This window comes from Camelus bactrianus, chromosome 14, assembly GCF_048773025.1.
Source record: "Camelus bactrianus isolate YW-2024 breed Bactrian camel chromosome 14, ASM4877302v1, whole genome shotgun sequence".
NCBI classification, from domain to species: domain Eukaryota; kingdom Metazoa; phylum Chordata; class Mammalia; order Artiodactyla; family Camelidae; genus Camelus; species Camelus bactrianus.
In genome coordinates, this window is record NC_133552.1 from 52,767,636 (window position 1) to 52,792,553 (window position 24,918).

The 24,918-nt window shown below is 34.8% G+C and overlaps 1 long non-coding RNA gene across 1 annotated transcript in view; it reads right to left on the reverse strand.

The window, feature by feature from the left end:
* Positions 1-1,465: 1,465 nt before the first annotated feature.
* Positions 1,466-24,918, reverse strand: part of LOC141579777 (uncharacterized) — a 46,274-nt gene continuing 22,821 nt past the window's right edge. Inside the window, exons 3-4 of the long non-coding RNA XR_012511746.1 lie at positions 4,690-4,935; positions 1,466-3,485 (exon numbers count right to left, since the gene is read on the reverse strand). This is a non-coding gene — a long non-coding RNA (uncharacterized LOC141579777). The remainder of the gene's footprint in view (positions 3,486-4,689; positions 4,936-24,918) is intronic.

Consider the following 24,918-nt stretch of genomic DNA (forward strand, 5'->3'; position numbering starts at 1 on the left):
CATTGAGACCATATTGTGCATTCTGTTCCTCCTGGGAGACATAATAGTTAATCATAATGTATCTGTGACTCAAAATATATTCTCCCTTCTGTATAAGAATATACCAGAGAAAGAGAGGGCACTAAAAATCACACAAAGAGATTTATAATCTGCTGTTCTCTACAGATTCATCCCAAGGAAAATGGAATTTAGAATCCTGGTAAGGCTGCAAGACTAGAGTAAAGCCCATCTCTAAACTTCAAGAAAAACTGTCTTTCTGTAACAAAGAAGCTAAAGTTTAAAATACGCCTGAAGTAAAGTGGACTTAAGGTAAGGGACATAAAAATAAATACTAAAGTCTATTTAGAAGTGTTCTTACAAAGAATATGTAAAATATTCTGCCATAGTCCATTTCTCTACAGCAATAGTTCTTAATCCCTTCATATACATCTATGGATCAAATGAAGGAAAATTTGAAGTACCAATACCTGGACCCCAACCCTCAAAAAATCTGTTTCAATTGGTCTAGGTTGAGCTTGGACTGCAATATTTTTTTAAACCATCCCATATGGAGTTAATATGTAGTCAGAGCTGAGAATTACAATTACATATTATCATTTTCCCAAAATATGATCCATGAATCTGGGATTCTAAATTTGTTGTGAAAAAAAGGGAGAGTGAATTCCATTTATAAGTTAAGAAAATTCTGCTTACCAAGGTCACAGGTCTTTCTTCAATTCCCTTCCTTGCTATGATTTCACCATGGATAAATACATTTCCTCACACCACTAATTTTAGGCTCTGATTCATGGGCATGACATATACCACATCCAAGAAGAGGTTTCGTAAGTGCCTGTGTGGTTTAGCGCAGCATCCCCTCCCAGTCATTCGCCATGAAAAGAGCTTGCCTTGGGTAGATTTTGCCCCTTCACTCAGGTCCCAGAAAGCATGATGCCTGAAGTGACTAGACCTATGTCCAGCTGACCCTTAGAGCTGTGAGTGAAAAATACATGTTTATTATTGCAAACCACTACAAATTTGGCTTTTTTTTTAAAATGTAGCATTATCATAGGTAATACTATATAATTGCTAGCCTTTATTATGACTCTCTTTAGGATCAAAATTGCAATATCAGGCAATTTTGCAAACTTCTATTTCGTTATAGAACTTCCTGTTTCAGGAATCATCTCAGATAATTCATTTTCAGCAGAACATACTATGGCAAATGCAAAATGCGTACCGAACACTTAACAAAATATTTTATGGAACTAGACTGGAATCGTGGGTGACTTTATTGATATCAACCAGAAATTTACCAATTGGAGATAAAGCTTCTATATTCTAATTAGAAATGAAGAAGTAATAACTAGAAAAACTTGGAGGAAAAGCTGAATACTTCATAGAACTGAAGGCATGAAAAAATTTATGTGGGCCAGTTCTTGGGTTGGTAGTTAAAATTACAAAGCTGAATAAAGAAGTAATCTAAGTTTTTAAAAATAACTTTATTGAGGAATATTTTACATATTGTGTGATTGATCCATTTCAAGTGTATAATTCAATGATACTTTAGTAAATTTACCAAGTTATTCAACCATCGAAATAAATTAGGTTTAGATTTTCCATCACTCCAGTAATCCTTTATGCATATTTACTGTTAATTTCCCTCTCCTCCATCCCAGTCAATCACCAATCTACTTTCTACCTTCAAAGATTTGCCTTTTCTAGACACTTAACATAAATGGAATAATACAATATGATTTCTTATATCTGACTTCTTTCACTGTGCATAATGTTCATCCATATCATAGCATGTATACATGGTTGGTCCTTTTACAGTGGACTAGTAGTCTGCTGTATGGTTATAACACATTTTGTCTATCCATTCCACAAGCTGATGGACAAACAGGTTATTTTCACTCATGGGCTGTTATGAATAGTGTCAATAAGAACATTGTGTGCAAGTCTTCGTGTGGATATGTTTTTATTTCTCTCCGGTAGATACCCAGGAGTCAATTTCTGGGTTGAGAAGTAATCAAACTTTATGGAGTTTTAGTCCATTGGAAAAGGCAAACACTAAATATACAGAAAACGGTGTAATAGTGGCTGTAATCATGGTACACAATAAATTTGTTGGAAGCAAAGTTACAGGTTCCAGGTACACTTGAGTTGAAAGTGTACAGGTAATTAAAAGTTATTAAAGGAAAGAGAATAGGGAGGGTTATTCAAATCAGTAATGACAGGAGAAGTAAAAGCATAACTTGTGAAACAACATGAAAATGCCTCAAAGGAAGGCATTGTTACACAGTTTGGGAAACTGGCCCAATTCCTGCAATCTGACTCAGGGCTGCATCTGTCCCAGAGGAACAATTTTTCTTTTAAGCACTAAGATACTGTCAGGTTGGCCTGCTATCTACTTGAGGTAACATCTATTTGGGGCTCAGGGATATGCTTTTAAAAATGTTCACAAAAGCATTATATAGTACAGCTTTGCATGGTAGGTCCTGTATGTCACTGAAAGGACTTTGAGTTTTCTGGTTTAGTGTTTTCCACATTTATGCACCCAGTGATCCATGGTAAATGAGCATGCTCACCTGTTGAACCAAGGTAAGCATGCAGCTGCCCCTGGCCAGGGACAATGCATAAGTCGGGGTCCCCTTGCTGTGGCCCGGAGAGGGGAAGATGTAATTACCTAAGCACACCTGTAACCACTTCATGAAGATGCATGGTGAAAGGAGGAAGAGAGAGCCATCAATAGGTTTTAAAAAGCTTATCTTAGGGATTAAGCAGTATGTTCAGTTGAAACAGCCTGCTGCAGGCAGTAAGACAAGTTTGAAGTTATTGAGACATGAAGAAAGAGGAAAAATTGAGATGTTGAATCTGCAATCCAGGCAAGAAACAATGAGAGCTTACCCGAGACAGCCAGTGTAGGAAAGAAAAATGGAGACTGACTTTAAGAACTATTTAGGGCATCAAATTTGCATGGACTACTGAAGAAAGGGGGAGATTGTAGAACGACTCCTAGTTTATTTATTATAGTTGGTAGCTGAGTTCAGGATGGATACTTTCACTAAGACATAAAATAGAGGAGAAAAACACATTTGACAGGATATTTTAGATGATAAATAATATAATCTATAGTAAAAAAAACTGCATATTATAATCTAACTGGAACTATTAATTTTTTATGTGCAATTGCAATTGAGGGATGATAAAACATCAAAGACTGATTCATGGAGGAACATCAGCAGAGTGACAGAAGAGTTTTCTGCCATCATTCCCCCCTTGTCCCACACCAACTGCCATAGAACATGGGTTTTGACAATCCCCATGGACAAGGATACCTTTGTGGGGACCCAGGAGTCTGGTGGAGAAGATCTAGCTCACCACTGGAGCATAAAATCTGAATTAGACGTATTAAATAGTGTAAGGACAGTTTCACTTCTTCACGCTTCCCCAAGGCAGAAGACGTCAATGCCAAGAGAGACCCACTTAGACTGCCGTTCCTCCTGTGGGGAGAGTGAGAGATGGGGAGTCGTGACTTCTTCAGCCGTGTGGGACACTGCCCGTGAGGCCCACTATTTTTATGCACACCCAAACCTGAAGCACTGCAACCAGGACTCACTCTTGATCAAAGGCCCTGGGTCTTACTAACTGCTGAGAGGACTCTAATGGGAAGCCGGCCCTGGGGCAGCTGGGGACACTTTGCCTGCAGACCTCCCCAACCTGGCCATGGGCACCCCCTCACCCACCTCCCCAGCTGTGCTCCCGTGGACAGTGAAAGCAAGCTTCTACAGACAGCTCACTGGCACACACAGAAAGCCACCCAGCTCTGCAGGGTGGGAGAAGCCCCAAACTTCCCCAAATCTAATAAAAGAAATGGTAAAAAATTGGCAAAACATTTTGCTGTACCCTAAAGTCTGCCTCTAACCAAATTCACATCTTCTTATTGTATGACTTAGCAAGAAAAAAAGTTCACAAGACTCATTTTTCTAAGAGATCAGTCATAATGGATTTTTAGAAAATTATTCCAAAGATGATCTGGAGGAAGCAGGTGGAAAAAGTCAAAATTGTTTTGAAAAATAGGTGCTGTGTGGGATGATTACTTGCTCTCACTAGTTATTAAAACACATGTCATAGAATAATGCTTTTGAAATACTAAGTGATTTCTTTGGTCTTGGGTCTGGGTATGACAGGGAAGTCATTAAACATGTCTGCAAGACTATGCCTTTGAACTTCAAAAGCCAAACTATCAGTGTCCAGAGGTCCAGGCTGATGTAAAAGCAGTGCTTGTGCAGCAGGGGGCAGTGTGGGTGGTGCTGTTTCACTCCATCCCTTGTCCCCCTGCCTTTGGAACTATGTAAGTCCCTTGAACATAACAACTTTGCACTGGGGAGTAAAAAAGAAGTCCTGGGTTTACTAAACTAAATCAGCCTGGAAAGTTGGGGATTAAAATAGAAACCTAGTCTAGGAAAAAAAATTAGGTAGTAGAGGAAAGAATAATTATCAGTGCAAATAATTTATTTTTATATTTGGGACTCTTTTTAAGTTTCTGGCTCATCAGCATGTGTGTGTCATTAAAAGCTTTGCTGGTTTCTCCTCTTCCTTGGAAGGTCCTTTATGGTGGACCCTCGTGCTAGCTCACTTCCAAGCCAGGCGTGGAAAGTAAAGCCCATTTTGGAGAGTTGGGCATCACCCACCACCTCAACTTACCCGAGACTGGGGTCTCCCTGCACTCCAGGGAAGCTCTCATGACAAGGGTGTGATCTGGGATCTCCAGCACTCATCATGCATGGCAGTGACTTTTCTGAGTGGCTTCTTAGGCAGAAGTCTCCACAAACTCCTCAGCTCCTTTTCTATCACTGAGATCAGGTGCTTTAACTTCATGTCTACCAATAGCTGAGTATTGATCATGAAGGATGGAGACGAGGCACAAAGAGAAGGTGGTGATATCCAGAACTGAAAAATATGGGGAACCCAGGAACATGCATGAAAGATTCAAAGAAAATGGGAGAAAAGTCTTTTATTCATCCAGGCTCAGAGCAAATGGTTTTACAAAGTGAACTTCACCCTACTCAACCTACTTTGGCAAGTTAAACCTTATCATAAGATATTTTCAGATCTTAGATCAAGCATCACATACTTGGAAAAAAATTCTTCCTACCATTTCTTCATCCAAGTAAAGTTTAATCAGTTCCATTAGCTAACCTCCTTTCCTTTCATATCCCAGCTCGATTCTCAGCCTCTTCCACACAGTTGTTTTTTTTTTCCCCCTTTAATATCTAGTAATAGCTTTTAAAGTGTATCTTTTCCTTTTTTCAGAAACATTAAAACTGTTTTCCTTAATAAAAGTTGAATTGTTAAAAAATAACTCAAATGTTTACATTCCTTAGGATTCTCTAACCCAGCGCTAAGTTCAACCTTGTGCCCATCTGCTTTGGAAGGGTACCGGTGATGAACACAATGGGTGATCCTACCTTCCCAGACCTAGTTAGTTTTGATCATTTGCTCGGCCTCCCTGCAACTTCTCCCACAAAGGGAAAGTGGGCGTGCCCAAGTCTTCCCCTTCCTAGCTCATACTGTAAAAATATATCAGCTATAAAAATATATCACACAGTGACCATTGCTACTTATTGTGAGAAAGATACAAGAGAAAGATACAAGAATTATTATAATTATGTGCTATATACTGTGTAGTTCCTATATTCTTTTTCCATATTAAACTAGATTTTTAAATAGTGAATAGGATCTATGTTCAATGTATTTTGTATTCAATTGCATATTTAATAACTTGAATATGATAGGGACTTAGATATTTTACTTCATAAATATTTTAGAATAATAAAATATATAACAACTTATGTTGACTTCTCATTATTGCAAGATTTGCTCATTGAACAAAATTTGTTAGTTTTATTTTTATTGCACATTATAGACTCATGAACTCTTAGGGAAAGCTGCAGTCTCAATCTGTGGTACTAGAATTATTTGTTTTAGAGTCTCCCTCTGAGCTCCTTTTTAGCCATTACATAACTTCTGGACAGAAAACTTACAAGAAAACAAATCAGGCTTTGTGCCTGTTGACCTAGGGCTGACTGCAAATCCTTGTGTTTTCTGAATAACATCTTTCCTCTAAAAGCATGTTAAAATGGTACTAAGAGCTTATTTTTAAATTATAACATTTTATCCCCACATTATACATTATATAAAAATCAGTATTTTAATATTTCTTTACATTTTAGATAGACCAAATTCATAAAATATATTTTGGAAAGATTCAACATATAAGTACGCAGTTATATTTTAAAATGTTGCAAACATAGGCCTATTTATCTCATTCTTAAACCAATAAACTTATCTATGTGGAATTGTAATGTTATTTTTGAGGGCAACCAACTAAAACTGCCATTTAGGTATTATATATGACTTGCTTCTGTAGCTCTAATAACATTTTTATTTTTGATCAAAACTCCCGGAAGATTCATGACAACTAATACTAAAACCATTGAAGCAAAGGTTTACATAATTTTGGAAAAGATTTTTAATAAATCAGGAAGGATTTTCTATCACTTTATCTAAAGGTCTAACATCTTCTGAAGGATTTAATTATTTGAAGTCCTAAAGCTAGAGACTTTCCCAAATATTGTCTCTTTTCCTCTCCTTCATAAAGGACATAAAGTTAACCTTATATTCCCTGTGAAACCACATCACCAGTCCCAACCCAAATATACCACCACCACAAGCTCAGATAACTGTATAAAGAGTGGATAACACAATTGGATTCCTTCTCTGGGGAGTCTGGAAAGGAGGAAATGTGATGCTGAGTCACTTAGCTATGCCTGATTGACCTGTAAAGCTGTGTACATCCTATCTGTTTCTGAGATTCCCATTCTGGGGATGCTTTGATTTGCCACCTGCTGGTATGAGGCAGCCCTATACAGAAACGAGATGGAAATACATACACAGAGAGAAAAATAAGAATCCAAGATCTTAAAAGACAGAGGTGACTTTCCAAGCCATTGGAAAGCCTATATATACTTTGTAAAATTAAATTCCATTTTATTTACCTCTATACTTACAATAAATTTAAGTTAATTGGTTTCTTTCAGCTAGTACTTAAGTGTGTATATTTAAAAACTGTTTTGAAACAAATTTCAACTTCAAAAAGAAGAAAATCTTTTCTCCTTCCTAAGACATATTTTTATGTCCTGTTTTGCGGTTGCAAAGCAAATGGGGCACTAACCAGGAGGGAGCTGGAATCTTCCCCTAACAAGGGGAAATAATTTTCCATTGCTAAAATATGAACTCCTCCAGTTTTGGAGACAGATTTATTTTCTCTCTCTGATTCCAAATAACACTGAAAATCTGAGTTTGAATTTGTCCTAGGTTTAACTATCTGTATAAAGATAAAGATAAATTAATTAACCTCTACCAATCAACAATCTCCAAATATTTTAGAAGAACCAGTTATGACACTACACACATGACAAATAAAAGAAACAGCATTACTTCCATTTTCAAGAAGTTAAGCTTTAAGTAAATAGTAACTATATAATATCAAATAGTAATATGAGAAAATTAAAAGTCTCATAAATATTTACAACAGTGGACTTCAAACTTCTCTCTCTCCCAGGAATTTTTACAGTATTAATTTTAATAAGGACCCCAAGATTTTTCATTTATGTGGGTTTTGTTTATTGATATTGCTGTGTTAGAAATTAAAACTGAGAAATTTAAAAAACACTTACTAATAATTTTTAAATAATAACATACACATAAGTGTTAATAAAAATAGCATCTTTTGATGACAAATACTTATTCTCCAAAGAAAAAAATAAATTTAGTGAGAATGGTGTTGTTTTATACTTTTGTGAATCTCTCTAAATGTCTGGTTTCCACAGTTGAATTTTCCACCACTTCTGCACTCAATTTCTTGAGATATGTTGCTTTGGTGGAAGTATATGAAGAAGATCCAGCCTTTTACAGAAGTATTTGAAAAAAGCGAGGACTTCCTAGACCCATTGAAAGGGTCTCAGGATCCTCCAAGGTGCCTCAGATCATGTTTTGAAAACTACTGAGGCACAAGTTTAATTTCGACATAAATTATAAGTAATGAATGAAAAAAATACTTTTGAATATTAAAGGACCCACAGATTTTTGGGGAGGCTATCTACACTGATCTTAGGAATCAAACAATATTATTCCCGGTTGGAAGATGAAGAATATGTGAGGTCTGCAAGACCAGACCAAAAGCCTATGGCCATGGAAAGGTAGGAAGCCTCCGCCCAATTGTTTTTTACTTTTTGTTTGTTTCCTAAGGAATTTGTGATGGTGGAAATATTGGACTGGGTCTGAATCCCTGTCAATCACTAACTGTATCACCTTTAATTAGCATCATTTCAGCTCAGTGTACTTAAAAGCAACGAGGGAAATTTCAGTGAGGCTGACAGAGTTGAAACCACTTGCTTCTGAGGGTGGAGGAAACGTTACATGAAATATCTTTAATGTATTGTCGGGCACAAGGCATTAAATGCTCAGTAAATGGGGTCTGTTATTTTATGAGATAATATTGATCTGCATATTGAAGCACTGTTCACTACATAACACTGCCTGGAAAGATGTCTGAGGTTTAAATAAATGGAAAAGATCATCTCTATTTTTGTGAAAGTTATAAGGCTTGCCATATAGCTTGGAAACTTTTAACTGAGAGGAACCATCATAGCTCAATATATGATGAGAAAAATATCTTGAATCCTTGATCTTGTTCATTTTTGTCAATATTTTAATCTAATTCCTTACACATGGAGTTAATACTTTACCAAAAAAACTGACTTTGTAGCCTCAAAGTTCTCAATATTGTTCTTTTCCACTTGAATTGGTGTTTAGACCTATTTTGGAACTAGGCAACATGGAAGCCAGCTTTTTACATCACTTAAGATATTTTCCTTGCATATTTACCTCCGCAGAGTGATTATAATTCAAAGCAGATGTTGCATTTATAGGAAGAAATATGAATTGGTATTTTTATTCATTAGAGTAACACATTCTGTCAATTTGGTAAATAACTTTGAAAATTATATGTTTTTTTTTCTCTTCCAAAACTCTAAACTTGGAGAAAGGAATTTCACTTTGTATAGTGCTAAGCCTTTAAATACTACAATTTTTAGGAGGCACTTTTCAACTAAATAATGCATTTTAATAGAACAAAATCTATCTGAGATATCAAAAAAAGCTTTGCTATTGTATTTATTTATTAAACCTTAAACTACATGTTCAATAAATTTCAGCTTATATGCATGCAATAACATATATACATAAATTAAGTCAAATGAAAGGGAAAGAGCCACCTCAAACTAAGATAAAGACAAGAAAGAGTTAATATTTTAGGTGATTGCATAAAGGACTAAAGAGGTAGTAAATTTGCATTTATAATTTACTTCTGAGATCCTAACCAGGGTAATAAAAAGTGAAACATAGTTATAAATAAGTCACAATTCATTTGATTTGAAATTCTATTGAAGACCTCAACAATTCTAATTCTAGTAGTAGGATGTTAAGCCTATAGATGAAACTTTCCATTAAATTGTATATTATTAGCAAAAAAAAAGTATAATAAAATACAGAAGACAGTCCTTATAAGGAAGTACGACAAGGAGGAGAACTTATTCAAGACTATTATCCACCCACTGCCCAATCTAAGCTCCAACATTTAAGATGGTTTGACCGTTTATACATCAGGAAGGAAGATCATATTGAATAATTTCCCAAATAAGATGACTTTCAATTAGGCATCTAGGAAATTGTAGGAACAGGAGGAAGTGCAAGTAACTTTGATTGTAATAATAGTATTTCAAGGAAATGGTTTCTGCTCAAGAATAATAAGATGAAATAGGATACTCTTTTAAAAACAAGGAAGGTTAACAGGAGAAAAGGAGGCTGTAGGATTTTGGACTTGTGTACATGGCACTTTATCAATAAATAGAGGGGAGCACAAAAGAGTCATTGGAGACAATGCCTTTTCTTTCAGTTTTTTTTTTTTTTCTTTCCCCTTGAGCTAGTGCAGAATGGGAGTGGTTGGGAACTTTTATTTTATAATTTATTTTTTATTATAGTCTTAGAGTCATCCTTTTTAGTTAAATGTCTGATCTTTTAGAAGTATTCGCTATATCCTCACTTCAGAAAATCTAGCTGCTTGTTGCTTAATGGCAATTTTTTTTTCTATTAACTACACCGTAGAATAAAATTTAAAAAAAATATATCTTTACATATGTATGTGTGTATATATGTATGTATCTTTCTGAAATACCACAAAATTAACTGAAAATAATGAGCAGAGAGCTAACATTTAACCAACTGTCAGAACATGTGAAATAAGCAATTTAAGTCCTAATACTTACTGTAAGATTCTCCTCAGCACCCAAACTGCAAATTCCAGCAGGAAAAGCCGTGGTCTGTTCCATTTTGCATCTCCAGCATGGAGCAAAATGTTTGATGCTGTTACTGTTGTGTGTTTAATAAATGTCACATGTTTAATAGGGAGGGAAGAGAAATCGTCTACCTTGTTGTCATGGCAACAAATTAAAATACTTTAAAGGGATAAATTTATTTTTCCTTGGTTATGGCTTCATTAGAGAAAAAATTTCCAGGAGTGGAAAATAAGTCCTGTTTGACAGCAAATTACTTGCCTTTTTGAGGCAGTGAAATGTTTGGCTGAAAATGAACATTTTCTTCTCTTTCTTTAGTGTTTATGTGAGAGAATGTGGGGGGGGGTTGCTTTGTTTTCTATCAAGTTGTAATAAATATCTTGAGTGGCAAATAGTGGGTTAGCAGGAGTTCATAAAAATGTGCTGAATGAAGGATACAGTGTTAACAAATAATTTTAACCATATACTTGCAAAGAATTTTTCTAATTTAGTGAATTTTGTCTTTTTCTCTTTACCCTGCAAATACAAAAGTGAGAGAAGCTATACGATTCATGGAACAGTTTCTCAAGCTTGAAGGATGTATAGGCCCTTTTTTACTTCAAAAAAAAAAAAAATCCTCAGTGATCTCTTATCAATTTAAACTACTTTGTGGTATTAATTAAATACTTTAAAAATATAAATCTTGGGATAAACTCCAAGTTATTCTTGGAATTTATAATTACAAAACCAAAGGAAATTTAAAAATTAAGTACAAGAACAATTCCAAAACCCATAAAATTAAAATTAACCTCATAAATGTAAAGTAATGGATCATGCGTTACTAACAGTAAATTTCTGACTTCAATTTGAATACATGATTCCTCTGGTAAAAATTTCTCTTCAGTTTCACAAGCCCAGTCAACCTTAAGCCATGCAATGATTCAATTTCTCTTTTTTCTCACATATAAGTGCTACCAAACCTTTGTTTCTGCAATGTCCTGCAAATGTAATTGGACTTCATGTGTAACAAATATATCGTGTATGTTACCTTTCTATCTCATTTTTATTAATTTGTCATCATTAAACTACTACCTGGGGCCAATGAAATCATAAACCCAAAAGCAACTATGACATGAAATAACGGACCTGTACTTGGGCATATAAATGATACAGGATATGCTTATACAAAGTTATAATTAAAGTGAAAATATAAAATTAAAATAAAAATTCTAGTAGAGAACTTGTGAGACCTAAAAATATGTCCACAGACCTCTGTTTGTCTGTGGTAGCAAGTCTGAGAAACATTAGTTAGTAAACATGGGGAAAAAATACCATTTGTCATACAAACAATAAATGTCACACAAATGGTATTAGGAAGCATTTTAGTTGTTAGAAATCATTTAAATTTGATTAAATTTATGAGGATATTTATAAGTTGATTAACTAGAAATCTGAATCCACTCTTTTTTTTGTACTTTTGGACCCAAATCTTTGAAATACAATTTAATTTACCCCATAATTTAGCTAAAAACTGAATTTTCAATAAAGATGAGAGAAATTACTTCAGCATAGTCACTACTTTCTTTTTAGTACATGCATTTAAATTATGTAAGTACCTTTACATTTGATTTTCTAAGTATTGCAATAATGGCAACTATACAAACACTCAAGGGTAATATTTGATTGTATAGTTTTAACATTAATGTTGAATGCAAGTGTTGTAGGAAAAGTAGATTTTAATTACTGAAGTAGGAGGTTTGGAACCTCTGTGGAAATGTTAAAAAGGACTCTGGTTACAGTTGGGGCCTTAAAACATTTACCAGTTCTTGATTACTCCTAATTTATTTAGAAACTTAAATCTTTCATCCTTCCTTAAAGGTAGTATCTCCCTAGTACTAGCCTGAAGCTTTTTATGTATTATCGAGTTCTTGTTTTAACCACAAAAAAGTAGTAGTATGCACCATTTTTCACATAGTCATTTTCTCAAGTAAGTAGGGAAAATTAACTTTTTCAGATATCTCAAATATCTGTTTACATAATGGGTGTTTTTTCCTAATATTAAAAGTAAAACATGTTTATTGTAAAAATGTCAGTAATAGAGATCATCATGGCTTTAAATTAATAGAATTATACCATCTATTGATTGTACTATCTCAGTCTTTCCATTTTACCTGAAGTCACGCCAAGATGGAATATTTAGTCTTTTTTTTCCTCTTGATCAAAATCTCAATATGTTTCATTTAAGGGGTAAGTTTATTTCTATGTGACTGTAACCTATACTTCCATAGGTCATGGAATTCCACAGGTCATTTTCCCAAACTATTTGTAAAAATGAAGTCACATTTGTAGTAATAACCCATTTTTTTTACTGGCTTTCATTTCCAGGAGTGCTGCATAAAGTAAACACATTTGCAAATCTCCTGACTGTTTTTGTTTGTTTGTTTGTTTTGGGGTTGTTTATTTGTTTTGGTTTCATGTTTTGGTTAAGTTTGGTTTAACTCTAGAGACTTTTTCCATGTGCTCATAAATATGTTGAAGAAATTCCCTCTCAAGTATTACCTGCTTCGTCTACACTGCAGCTTTTTAGCAGAACAGTGTCATCTGGGCTCTGCTATTACATCTGGAATATACCACGTTTTTAGGACAGAAGTATAATTTTTATAGAGACTTCACTGCTTCTTCTGGACACCACCATTGCTTGCATTCACGGTATTTATACGTTTATTTTTATCACCATTGGCTATCCCTGACAATGTTGAATTTTACCTGAATCCTGAGCTCTTGGGAAAAAGTGATGGTTAAAAAGTCCCCCAGCCTTTTGTGTTCCAGGAAGTGGTTCACTGCAAAGAATCACCCTTCCTCATGTGACTTAGTAAGACTCATAGATGCCCACCTTGTTTACCTATGACAAGGCTGGACACAGAGCCTCCAAATTCCCATTCTTGCCACGTAGGTAATTAGCTGGTGAGCAACCACCCATCCTGGGGTGATGGCCTTAGCCACCTATGTCTTAACCTCACTCAAAAAGTATTCTTTGAGAACAGAACTGGAGGGGTTTGGAACCAAATTATTTTTTAGAAATATATCTACTGTGGGTTTTTTTGCATTTATTGATGTACTATTTTTTCATATTGATGCACTATGTCTTAAGATGAGGAAGAAAAAAAATCAACATAATTTGTAAATTATAGTCCTTAAAAGTTCTATATCCAAACAGCCATTTTGGGTGAGTAAGCAGCATTCTAAAAGGAAGAAAAAATATATAAAGGAAGATGAGTGAAGGATCTTTTCTTTTTCACTGCTATAACAATGCACCCAATGGCTGAAACACGTTCAATGTTCAATATATATTTTTTGAATGAATTAAGGAAGCTGCTGTGTAAAATAACAATATAATATGCTTCAGAAGAGAAAAGGACATGAATTCTAAGTTACAAATTTGACCAGGTATCATTCTAAATATACAAAAATGTTTATACTTACAGTAAAAGAGAGAGAAAAGGAAGAGAAAATGTTTAGATGAAGAAGAGAAAAACAAATTAGCTGCCACCTCAAGCCCATTTCAGAAAGGAACACTTTAAAGGTTCTTAACTAAGATTACCAAACACATTTTTTAAAAATATGGACATGACTATAAACTTTCATCATCATAATGGTTACGATATAATTTCCTATATGTAGACATTACACAAAGAATATTATATGCCTGATTTTCCTACTCCATGCGATAGCTCCATTAAGTAGGTATTATTACCCCAACTTAACAGACTGAAAATCTGAGGCTTAAATAACTTGCCTAAGTATATAGAGAAAGAAAGCTATACAAATTCATCTATTTTAATCCTTTCTACCAAAATATATAGATTCCTGCCAATATTGTTTGGAATGTTCATATGCACCTTTCCAATAATAGATCTAATATTTTAAAGGCATTGCTAAAAATTATCTCATTGTTTTAAAGACTCTTTTATTGACCCTTTTACCAGACATTTACATTTTTTTCAAAATTGTGTCTTAAACACATCCTGTACTTGGACATATATCAGATTCTTATGAATTTATAATTGTTGTGTGTAGATTAATAATTATTAACCTTCCATTTGACTTATGAGCTAAAAAGATTTATTTGTCTCTACTCTACACTTAAAAAAAAATACATCTTTTAAAGAAATAGAAGCTATTCACCTAAGTCTAAAGTTAAGCAGAAAAACATAAGAAAAATTAACTCAAGAATTCATATGAAAAGAAAATGTAAAAATGACTCACTTTGTGGATATGATTTAAATTCTGGATCATTTAGTCCAAATAATAATTTTATTACTGGCCACTACATATATTTCTGTAGATTTTCAATACTTATTTTAAAGCAACTTCACAAAATAGCTCAAATTGTATTAATCTCCTGATCCTTCTCCATTTGTTTCATGGTTTTATCTCTCTGTAACAAAAATGGAAATGATACAGATGAACAAATTGTTGATCTATTTGGTCAATGTGACTATTCCGAACAACTTGGTTACAAAATAGCCTATGTTTCTTTAAATGAGTTTTTAAAATGCATCTAGATATTCATCGTGTGCTGGTCAAACTTGGCATCAGTTTTTGCATATTTTAATTAAAAGGATTAATTTAGTTTACTGCTATCTAATTTTTTGGCTTTAAAATATTATAAACATATATTTTTAAAATGAAAGTGCACTCAACCAAACAGTTAATTGTAATGTACAAAATAGATACAACTTCTTTTTAATATTTCAATCATGTTTAATTGAGTGCAACTATAATTTTAAACTTATTAAAAACAGATTCACAGGCATAGAAAACAAACTTATTGTTACCAGGGGAGAAGGAGGGGGAAGGGATAAATTGAGAGTTCAAGATTTGCAGATACTAGTATATACAAAATAGATAAACAACAAGTTTATACTGTATAGCACAGGGAACTATATTCAATATCTTGTAGAAACTTATGGTGAAAAAGAATATGAAAATGAATATATGTATGTTCATATATGACTGAAGCATTATGCTGTACCCCAGAAATTGACATAACACCATAAACTGACTATACTTCAATAAAATATATATATATATACACCAAAAAATAAATAAATAAAAATAAAGACTTTGTGGCATGGGGAAAAAAATTTACCTGTATAGATGCAGCATGAAACATTCATGTAACTTACTTAAATACATCTATATTTAGTAAATGCCTCCCTCACTGACATTCACAACATATCAAATACTAACTTTATACATGTATTTTCACATATGCAATATGAAGTCTATAAGTATATAGACAAAGTGAAATGAAAAATGGAAACAATGACTGAGCTAAGTTAGGAACAGCTCCTACATTTAGTGTAAATATTTTAAAGGTTTGAATCATGCAGATTTGCTCTTTTCTTTGAGAGCTGCCAACAGTGAACAAATAGTAATCTAAGCCATATTTATTATGAAACTGTATCTGAAAAGATTTGTAGTATTGTCAAAAAGCTTTCTGGAAAGAGTCATCATTAAACAGCATTTCTAAGAGAGAACTAAAACAGCATAACCAAATGCATATCATTCTCAGTCTAATGCCATTGTTGGTGTATATTTAACTAGACTCTACTCATAAATTCTCAGAGTATATGAAGTAGATCAGGTAAAATATAAATGATAATTCAAATAGGTTAATCCTTTTTATATATTATCCTCCAAATTTAATAGAAACTATTTTTCCTAACGTGATATGTCTGCTTTGCCGAGCTATCCTTTGAAAAAGTTCAGGTACTGCCAACCGGTAATAAATGTTCTTAGGATATTTTACATCTTAGCCTAGAAAACTGCATCCCACTAGACTAGTCATTTACTTGAGTAATAAATTCTTTTAGGGGCATTTGTAAGGAGAGCCAGGATGGATTTTATTCTCTTCTGTAGCATTATTCATATTTTACAAAAGTGAACTTTTAGCTTTCTTTGGGTCAATTTTATTACACTTTAGGCAAGTTGCAGTGAATCCCATTCTTCACACACTTGATTTGTGAAGAGAGACAGAGAGTTCACTTCAGGAGAGGAAAGCATGTAAATCTTGATGAAATCTGAAAAATGAAAGAAATGTCTAAAGAAAAATTAAGTCTGCTAGTACCCGGTCTTATTTCATTATAGTCTGTATGTGTGTGAATCTTTTCAATTTGTGAGACATGGATTTAGGAGTATCCTAAAGTAAAATTTCAAAGCAGTCATTGTAAGCAATTATTTCTTCAGAGAAAATAAAAATAGGGCTACAGAAGTCCTGCCATGGCTTATGTCAAACCAGTGCATGAAACAAGCTGAGTTCATGTTGTTTATTAATTATTAAGATTTGTACTTTTAGTACCAACATTATTAAAACACGAAGGGAAAAGACATGACTCTTAGAAGAATTCAGTGCATGTGGTTATTGTCCTTGTGACAGAGTCCAGCCTGTTAGGTTGACTGCTGCCACCACTGCAGTGGCAGGTAGGGAACAAGCCACACTTCCTGGGAACCATAACCTGAACTTGCCTTTTTACACCTGCAGCACCTTGAAAATCCATCGTTCTCTCCCGCTCATATCTAAATCCCATCTGTCACAAAGAGGCATCTCGCACAGCAATGATTCCTCAGGACATGCTCCTCTCTCTCTCAAATCCAGTAAAACTGAGAAATTTGGAGTGAAAAAGAAGGCTCTCTTAAGAATATGGCCACTTGCCACCTAAGCAAATTAATATAATATGAAGGCCACATATGTTTCTTGTACCCTAACAGAGCTGGAACCCTACTTTCCAATGCTCCTACTCAGTAGTCTTGTGACCTCACATATGTCACTAAATTTCTATTAGACACTAAGACAGCTAAGCTGTGGTGTTAACCATCTTTATTCGTTAGGATTGCTGAGCTTTTTACACTTGCATGTTATTTCACAACTCAAACTATATTCAGCTTCTACATAGAATGTCTGAATTCTCAACATCCATTTCCTAGAGCCATAGATTAAAAAAGTAGATCACCCAAAGATACAGACAGGTAATGCACAGATTACAGTCCGAGCTATGGCTCTGCTCCAAGGCCCAGTGGCTTCAGGAGTTGGCGTAGTCTTTATAAAGCTCCCAGGATTCCTTTTGAAAGGAGTTGGAATTGTCTTTTTTTGGTCAATTTTATTACCACTAGATGACTGTCAAGCTTAAAAATAACACTAAAAGCAGGACGGATGGGGTTTTGGCCCCTTTTCCACAGTCCTTTTCTCTAATCACGGTTCTTCAAATGCTATGACTCAAATGGTGAAGAGACAGCAAAGGGAGGTGTTCCACAAAAAAAATTCACTGCAGACCGGAGGGAAAACCGTTTTGGCCTGAAGGCCTAGGGCCTCAGACTGAGTCACATGTTCTCACTCCCCTTGGGCAGAGACCCTTCCTTGTGTTAAATACCCAGCACTGTTCTTAGAGAGACATTTACATAGAAAGAGCCCTACAACACTTAATGGTCAGGAATCAAATTTGTGAAGAGCTCCTATTTTGTGCAAAGCACAAACATTACGTTCTAGGTGGGGCTAGACATTTTGCATGATAAATAGACAAATTGGGACAAATTAAAAACTGTGATAAATCTTATAAAACAAATAGATTCTGTGGGAGAGACTAATTTACACTGAGTATTTAGTGTAATCCTCTCTGAGATATTTAGAAACTATATCTAAATAATTAATAAAGATATTTGACAAGAAGGTATTTATACAGAGAACTGGGGGAAAACAGGGAGGTGGAAACACAAAAACAAGAGGATAAATGTAATCAAGAATTTTCTAGTTCTTTAACCAAAAAATATCATTGCATTATTTACCTAATGAGCACACCTAATTCTCTAGTAAGAGAAAAGGGGAAAGGGCTTTGCAGCATCTGTCTTCTTTTCCTTTTTCACCCATTTGTGGTTTCTGCCTCCCAGATGACTTCCTGCCGTCCTTAAACCACCAGCGGCTTTGCTGCTCTGCACTTCGCTTCATTCTTTTCTTTTTCAAGGATTTTCCAATATCCTGAGTTTCCCAAGGCAAGTTTACAGTTTTCAGTATATTAACTAAAAGCACTAACATTCTAATGATCCCAAGTTTAAAATGCTGTCCATGATTTGACCAATCTAGCCAACTCTCAAACTGGCCATTTCCACTTAGATGCCAAAGAATCATCAAAATATTCACTGGGGAGAAAATAAAACCTAGATTTCAGTTCCATCCTATAAGAAAATCTGTTCTCCTTTTCAGTAATTGTACCAATGCATTTCTAGTTACTCAATCCTAAAATCTAAGCCCAAGCTCTACAGTTACCATCTTGCCCAAGCCACCACCAAATGTTTCCTGGACTTTTGCAATTGCCCCCTGACAGTGGGCATCTCCTTCTACACTTGCCACCACTGTCCCTCTCGTCTATGCTTCCAACAGCACTAGATTTACAGCTTGAAACAAGAACTGGATTATATTGTTTGTGGGAAAAACTACTAGTTATTTAACGACACCCATTCCTACCTTTGTTTATAGATCAGTCGCTAGGTTCAAGTTAGACACATGGCTGTCCAGGTAAGGACAAGGCATTCCATCTTTTATGCAGCTTGGTATGACATGTGACTAAGTGTTGTCCTGCTGGTGGGGAGCTGCAGTGATGTGTGCTACTTCAGGGCTGTGCACTTAGAAAGAGAGTGACGTGCACTCCCCTGGCCTTTCCCACTGGTGGGGAGGTGGTGCCTTCTAGAGAACTCAGAACTGGAAGCCACCTTTTGAGAATTCCAGAGTCTTAGTGCCAGGTTACCAGACCAGGCCCTCTTATCTCAGGGCTGTTACAAAGAGGCAAAAATAAGTTCTAACCTTCAAAAAATATTTGCATGTTTGATTTCTTTGTTACAACAGTTTAGAGTGAATTCGAAGTGTGACAGGTTGTATTTTCGCAAAAATGACTGCTATTCTGTGTCTTATTCCGCGTTCTCTTCTTGCAGCATGACTTTGACCACCCTCCTATCAGAAGGTAAGTCTATACTCTTTTCTCTCGGATCCTGGAGGACTTATATCTATGACAGAAAAAATGCTATGTGACTTCCAAGGCTAGGTCATAAAATTCTACCTGGTTCTCTCGCGGTTTTTTTTCTTGTAACCCAGCCACCACAGTGTAACAAAACTCAGACCAGGCCACGTGGAGAGACAACATTGAGGAGGCACTGCATATACAAGAAGAGAGACATGGCCAGCCCCCAGCAGCCCGCCTGCTGTTTTAGCTTCAGTCACCTCTCACGGCAAGTGCACGAAAAACCCCTCCACAGTAGCCTCATGAGGGACTCAAGTCAGAGTAAAGCTTATCTCAGTGAGGCTTGTGCTTGTGGCTTCTACACCACAGAGTCAACACCAATAAAATTCATGGGAAGCCCACTGAGTTGTACTAGTGCACCACCAGATTAGACTGAAAGGAACAGAAACCACACCAAATAAAAGCAAGCCTCTGGACTTCTCAACTTCCATAGGCAGGAGGCAGGCTGAGAGGACAGCTCAGCTGTAAACACGAGCTACATTTTATGGAAAGGGGACGATATTTCAGAAGGCAGAACCAAGATCCCAAATAGAGAAGCCACAAGCCGTAAAGAATCATTCCTGGGAAGCAGCACTGAGATCCAATTCATGAACAAACGATACTTTCCCAGCTGAATTTGAAGATTATTATGGACAGTGACTCCTCTGTGCCTACCATCCACCTCACCCCCTTCGGTGTTAACCTCTGCCTATCCAGCCTTGCATGTTACGTGTGTGGGGGTCAGAGAAGGTGCCTCGTCATTTCCTAGGGGTTCACTTCAAGGAAAGCTGTTTTGGGGGCGATGTAACCAAGGAACAGCACTTAAGAGCCTCATCCACCACTCTTGTCATCATTTAGATCTTGTGCCTGATGCTGTAATGAGATGAAATGTCTGGAGGGTCTTGGTCAAGCTAAGCATATACTGCATGTGGGAGAAATGTAAGTAATAATTTGCCAAAAGGGAAGATGTGGCCCCAAAATTCTACTTTACTCCTAACATTGAGAAATAGATTCTATATCTCTTCCTGAAATCTGGGCTCTGCACACACAACCAAGACTGTATGGTAAAAATAACACTGTGCCAACTTCTGGAATGAGGCTCAAAGAAACTAGTAGTTTCCACTTCCTGGCTCTTGAGGCCCTCACCTTATACCCAGCTACCACACTGTGAAGAAGCCCAAGCTCCCAGTGAGGATTGTCGGAGAAAGTCACATGGAGAGGAATAGAGGTCCCTGGCCGTCAGCACCACCTGAGTTTCCAGTCAACTGCCAGCATTAACCTGCAGCCACAGAAGAGATCCATTTTTAAAGTGGAGCCTCCAGCTCCCAGGAGGACCCTGACGATGTCACGTTAGAGCTGAGACCAGCCTTCCTTTCACCAGATTATAGATTACTGAGCCAAAGAAAACATTTTTTATGCCAACAAGCTCGAGGTGGTCTGTTAAAGAACAGAACACTAATTATACATAATTTTCTCCCTTACAATCCTCCAAAGATTTCACAATGAATTGGGGGGGGGGGGCACAAGCCCAGATTACTTACCAGTGCCTAATAAGCCTTCTTGACTTGGTCTCTGACCACATGTCCTAAGGTAGACCCAGAGGTCAATGAAATAGAACGGAGTCCAAGAATATTTAGGATTGATAAACCTGCTGGTTCACGAGGTTTAGATGGATAAATGATAAATAACTAACATTTTCTAAAAAGTATAGTAGGATAGACTTTGAAATGGACTGTATTTGGCCTATATTTGATCAAGTTGTAGATGTTCATTACTGCGTTACTCTTGCCCATCAGTTGAGTCTTGAATTTGGCCTTCTTATAAGACACTTAAATTTATCATAATTTTTTTATCTCCTCCTTACAAGCTGCTGCACATTCCTTTAAGACCATCTGGTTCCAAGACAACTTAGTTAAAACAAAATTTCACTCCAGACGATATGTAAATAAAGACACCATGTTTTGGTTTTTTTTTTTTTTTTTTTTTTGCCTGTTATTTCTTTCAGCTAACATTCATTGAGTACATACATTTGCAGGAACTAATTTAAGCACTTTAGTTGCATTAATAAAATTAATACTATTTCTCCATTAGGTTGCTAGGATATAAATGAACAAACTGAAGCATGGTGAGGTTAAGTGCTATATTTCAAACAAAACACAGATTTAAATGTGACTGGATCGGAATTTCTAGATTTTAATGGATCTAGACAACTTTCTTAACTTGACTTTGCTCCATTTTATTTTCTTCAGGATACCTCCACTTGCATGCCCTACAGTCAAAAAAAATTTTTAACCTACAAAATTGACTTCATTGTATACTCTTGAAAATGAGTAAATCTGTCCCTTTTCTTGTAGCTCATATGGGGTGAATGGCCATTATGATAACCAGAAGTCTGGAAGTAGTTCCTCTTTTATGACCCTCATATTCAAATATTCTACCAAATTCTGTTGACTTTATCTTCTTTATAGTTCCCTAAGCAATTCAATCCAAAGCATTCCCATATCTGTCTTAGTTCAGGCTAGTGCCATTGTTTTAGAAATTGCTTATAACATACTCTGAAGTAGTACTCTTTATTTCCCTTGGTATCTGATCTGTTCAGACATTGCTACAATAAGTAATATACCTAATAATCAAATCTGATCATGGTATCAGGGCTAGATAAAATTTTGCAATGATTTTCCTCTCTACCCTGAATTATTAATTTATTTTAATCACTTTATCTGTCTCTCTATTAGAATGTGAGCTCCTTGAAGGCAAACTTAATATTTAACATACCCCAGCATCTGATACTAATAAAGAGCTAAAAATATGTTTATTAAAACAATTTTTTAAATGAAAAGGGTATATGAATATAAACTTACATTTTGTAAACTGCAGAAATCTGGCTTATGTTTTCATTACATTTTTATTCTTTTTTGGTCAGGATCCAGAGTAAAGTAAAAATTAAAATGAAGGGCACACATAAATTTAAAATGGATAGCTTTAAAAATGAGTAGTGTAAGAATGATTTCCTTGATCAAATATATTTTTAAACAAACCAAGAGCATATCAGATGCTGAAGTACCCTCAAATTGAAAATCTTACAATTATTTAAATTTTGAAACATTATTATGAAATAATATTTAATAAATCATTATTATGAGAATAATAATATTATAAGAATGAATTGAGGAAGAGAGCTCTAACTATTAAAAAAATCAGAAAATAGTAAAAATATAATAGGTATGAAAGTCAGTCTGTAAAGGCATTCAAATGTACTTTAAAATGAACATTTTATTAATTGAGGAAAAATCCAACTAGTTTCAGTTATTTTGAAAAGTTGGTAGGGAAAATTTATCTCAGTTGTAAAACAAACATTTAAATTGCCTACCTGCTAACATAGAGATCTGAAGAGAGACAATGATTTTCTGCTTTATTTTGTTTTGTTTTCACTTTTTTTGTTTTCCTGATTTCTTTTCTCCTTTTGTCCTTCCTTCCTTCTTTAATAAAATCATACTCTATCCAGGTATTTCTTTATGTTAATAGTAACTTTTACATAATACATTTTATAGGTAAGGAAAAGTGGTTTTTCACACTAAAAGTAATTGTTCAAGGTTAAAGAGATCGTGTCAGGGTCAGATTTTAACTTTCCAAGTTTTAAGGCTGTGTTCTTTATACTGTGCATGTCACATTTTTCAGGCACATAACAAGAATCAAGTGAAGGGATGGAGAGTCTGGGGAAAGCTTCTGAGCAAGCAGTAGTGATACATCAAGGAGTAAGGGAAAGTAGAGCTGTCTAAAAGAAGTAAGAGGTGACTCGTAGGCAAGGATGCATATAAAGACATAGACAGGATGGTAGAAAGAGGGAAGAAATGGCAGCTATCTTGTGTGCAACTGTCGTAATTTATAACCTAGAGACACCATCGTAATTATAGAATTTCACAGAGAAAATTTTAAAAACCCACATTTAATATAACCATATATAAGCAAGCTTAGGAAAAACACAATAGCGCACGGGCTTTTAGAGACAGGTGGAACTGTTGGTAGAACAACCAAGGGAAAATGAAAAATTTTAGAAGGAAAAAATTATAACGTGCTCCACATACCCTTTACCATGCGATTTTCTTAAAATCTAAATTTAAGTTAAATATATAACTGAAATGTAAAGACAATGAACAAATATGCCTTTTAATATAACCACGCATTGACCTATTTCTTGTAGATACATAAATAAAAAATAAAATTGGCACACTTCCTCTCAAATCCAGCTGGTTTGCCCTAAAATGGTGACATCTGCATGTAATATGCTGGATGAAAATGCATATCTACATTATTAAGCATTAATATTAATTCCAGTGTAATTTAATTTTTATTTAATACAAATATAGAGATATTAAAACAATATATCTATTTTAAGTATACTGATGTACAAAACATGTAAGTCTGTGGATATTCATTTCTCTGTCATTGCTATATTAGCAATCATTTCAAATGTTTGCAAATATTTGGTAAGGCTAAACAAAATCCAAGTAAAATAATGTTTTCATATTATAATTAATTAGAGAAAATTCACATTGATAAATAAAATATAATTCCTGAAATTATTTTATTATTAATGTTCAATAACATTCCCTGAATGAAATGTCACACTGGATTCTTCTGTCAGTTCAGAACTGGAAGCATTTTCCATTTATTCAGTGAAGACTGTATAGTGAAGTGGAAAAGTAGAAAATTAATTGCCATTCAGACTTCTGCTTCTGTAGGGGAAGGTGAACAGAGAAAGAATTGAGTTAAGAAAGGACAATGCATTTTTTGCAAATTCCTTGGATTCAGTGCTTAAATGTTGTGAATGCCTATTATATGGAGATTTCTTTTCTTTATGGTTGCTGTCAATTCCAATTCCTTTCACAAAATATTATATAAAATTCCTGCAAAATACCATAATGGGCTTGCATAAAATGTAAATTTTTCTTGCTTCAATGCACTCTAAAGAATTAGGATATATATTTAATAGATATTTATAAGGAATTAAAGAAAATGTATTTCTTAAAATATTGTATATAGATATTAAAGTATATGCTATAATTCTTTGTTTTGGAGGAAACTAATATCCACGTATCAGTAAAGTGACATTATCCTTTGTATGTAAAAACTATTTTTAGAAGTAACTTTTCGGGTCCATTTCTCGTAAGTTCTGTGTTCAACACATTTTGGCCTAAGAGATACTTCAGAAACTGAACATTTATATTTGTGTTTTAGGGTGTTTATACTCATCACTGAAAGATTTTTTGACTAAAATGTTTATTTACATAAAATGAAGAAGTTAAGAATAATAATATCTTTAAAATTGTTCTTAAGGAAATTGGGTTAACCTTCTGAATATTAAGGTTGTTAGCTAAGTTTAACAAATTATCAAAAGTTGATGATGATGATAAATTGATGATAATAATGATAAATTGTTAACATTGAGTTCTTGTCAATCTTGCCTGTGAACAGGGAAACCAAGTCTT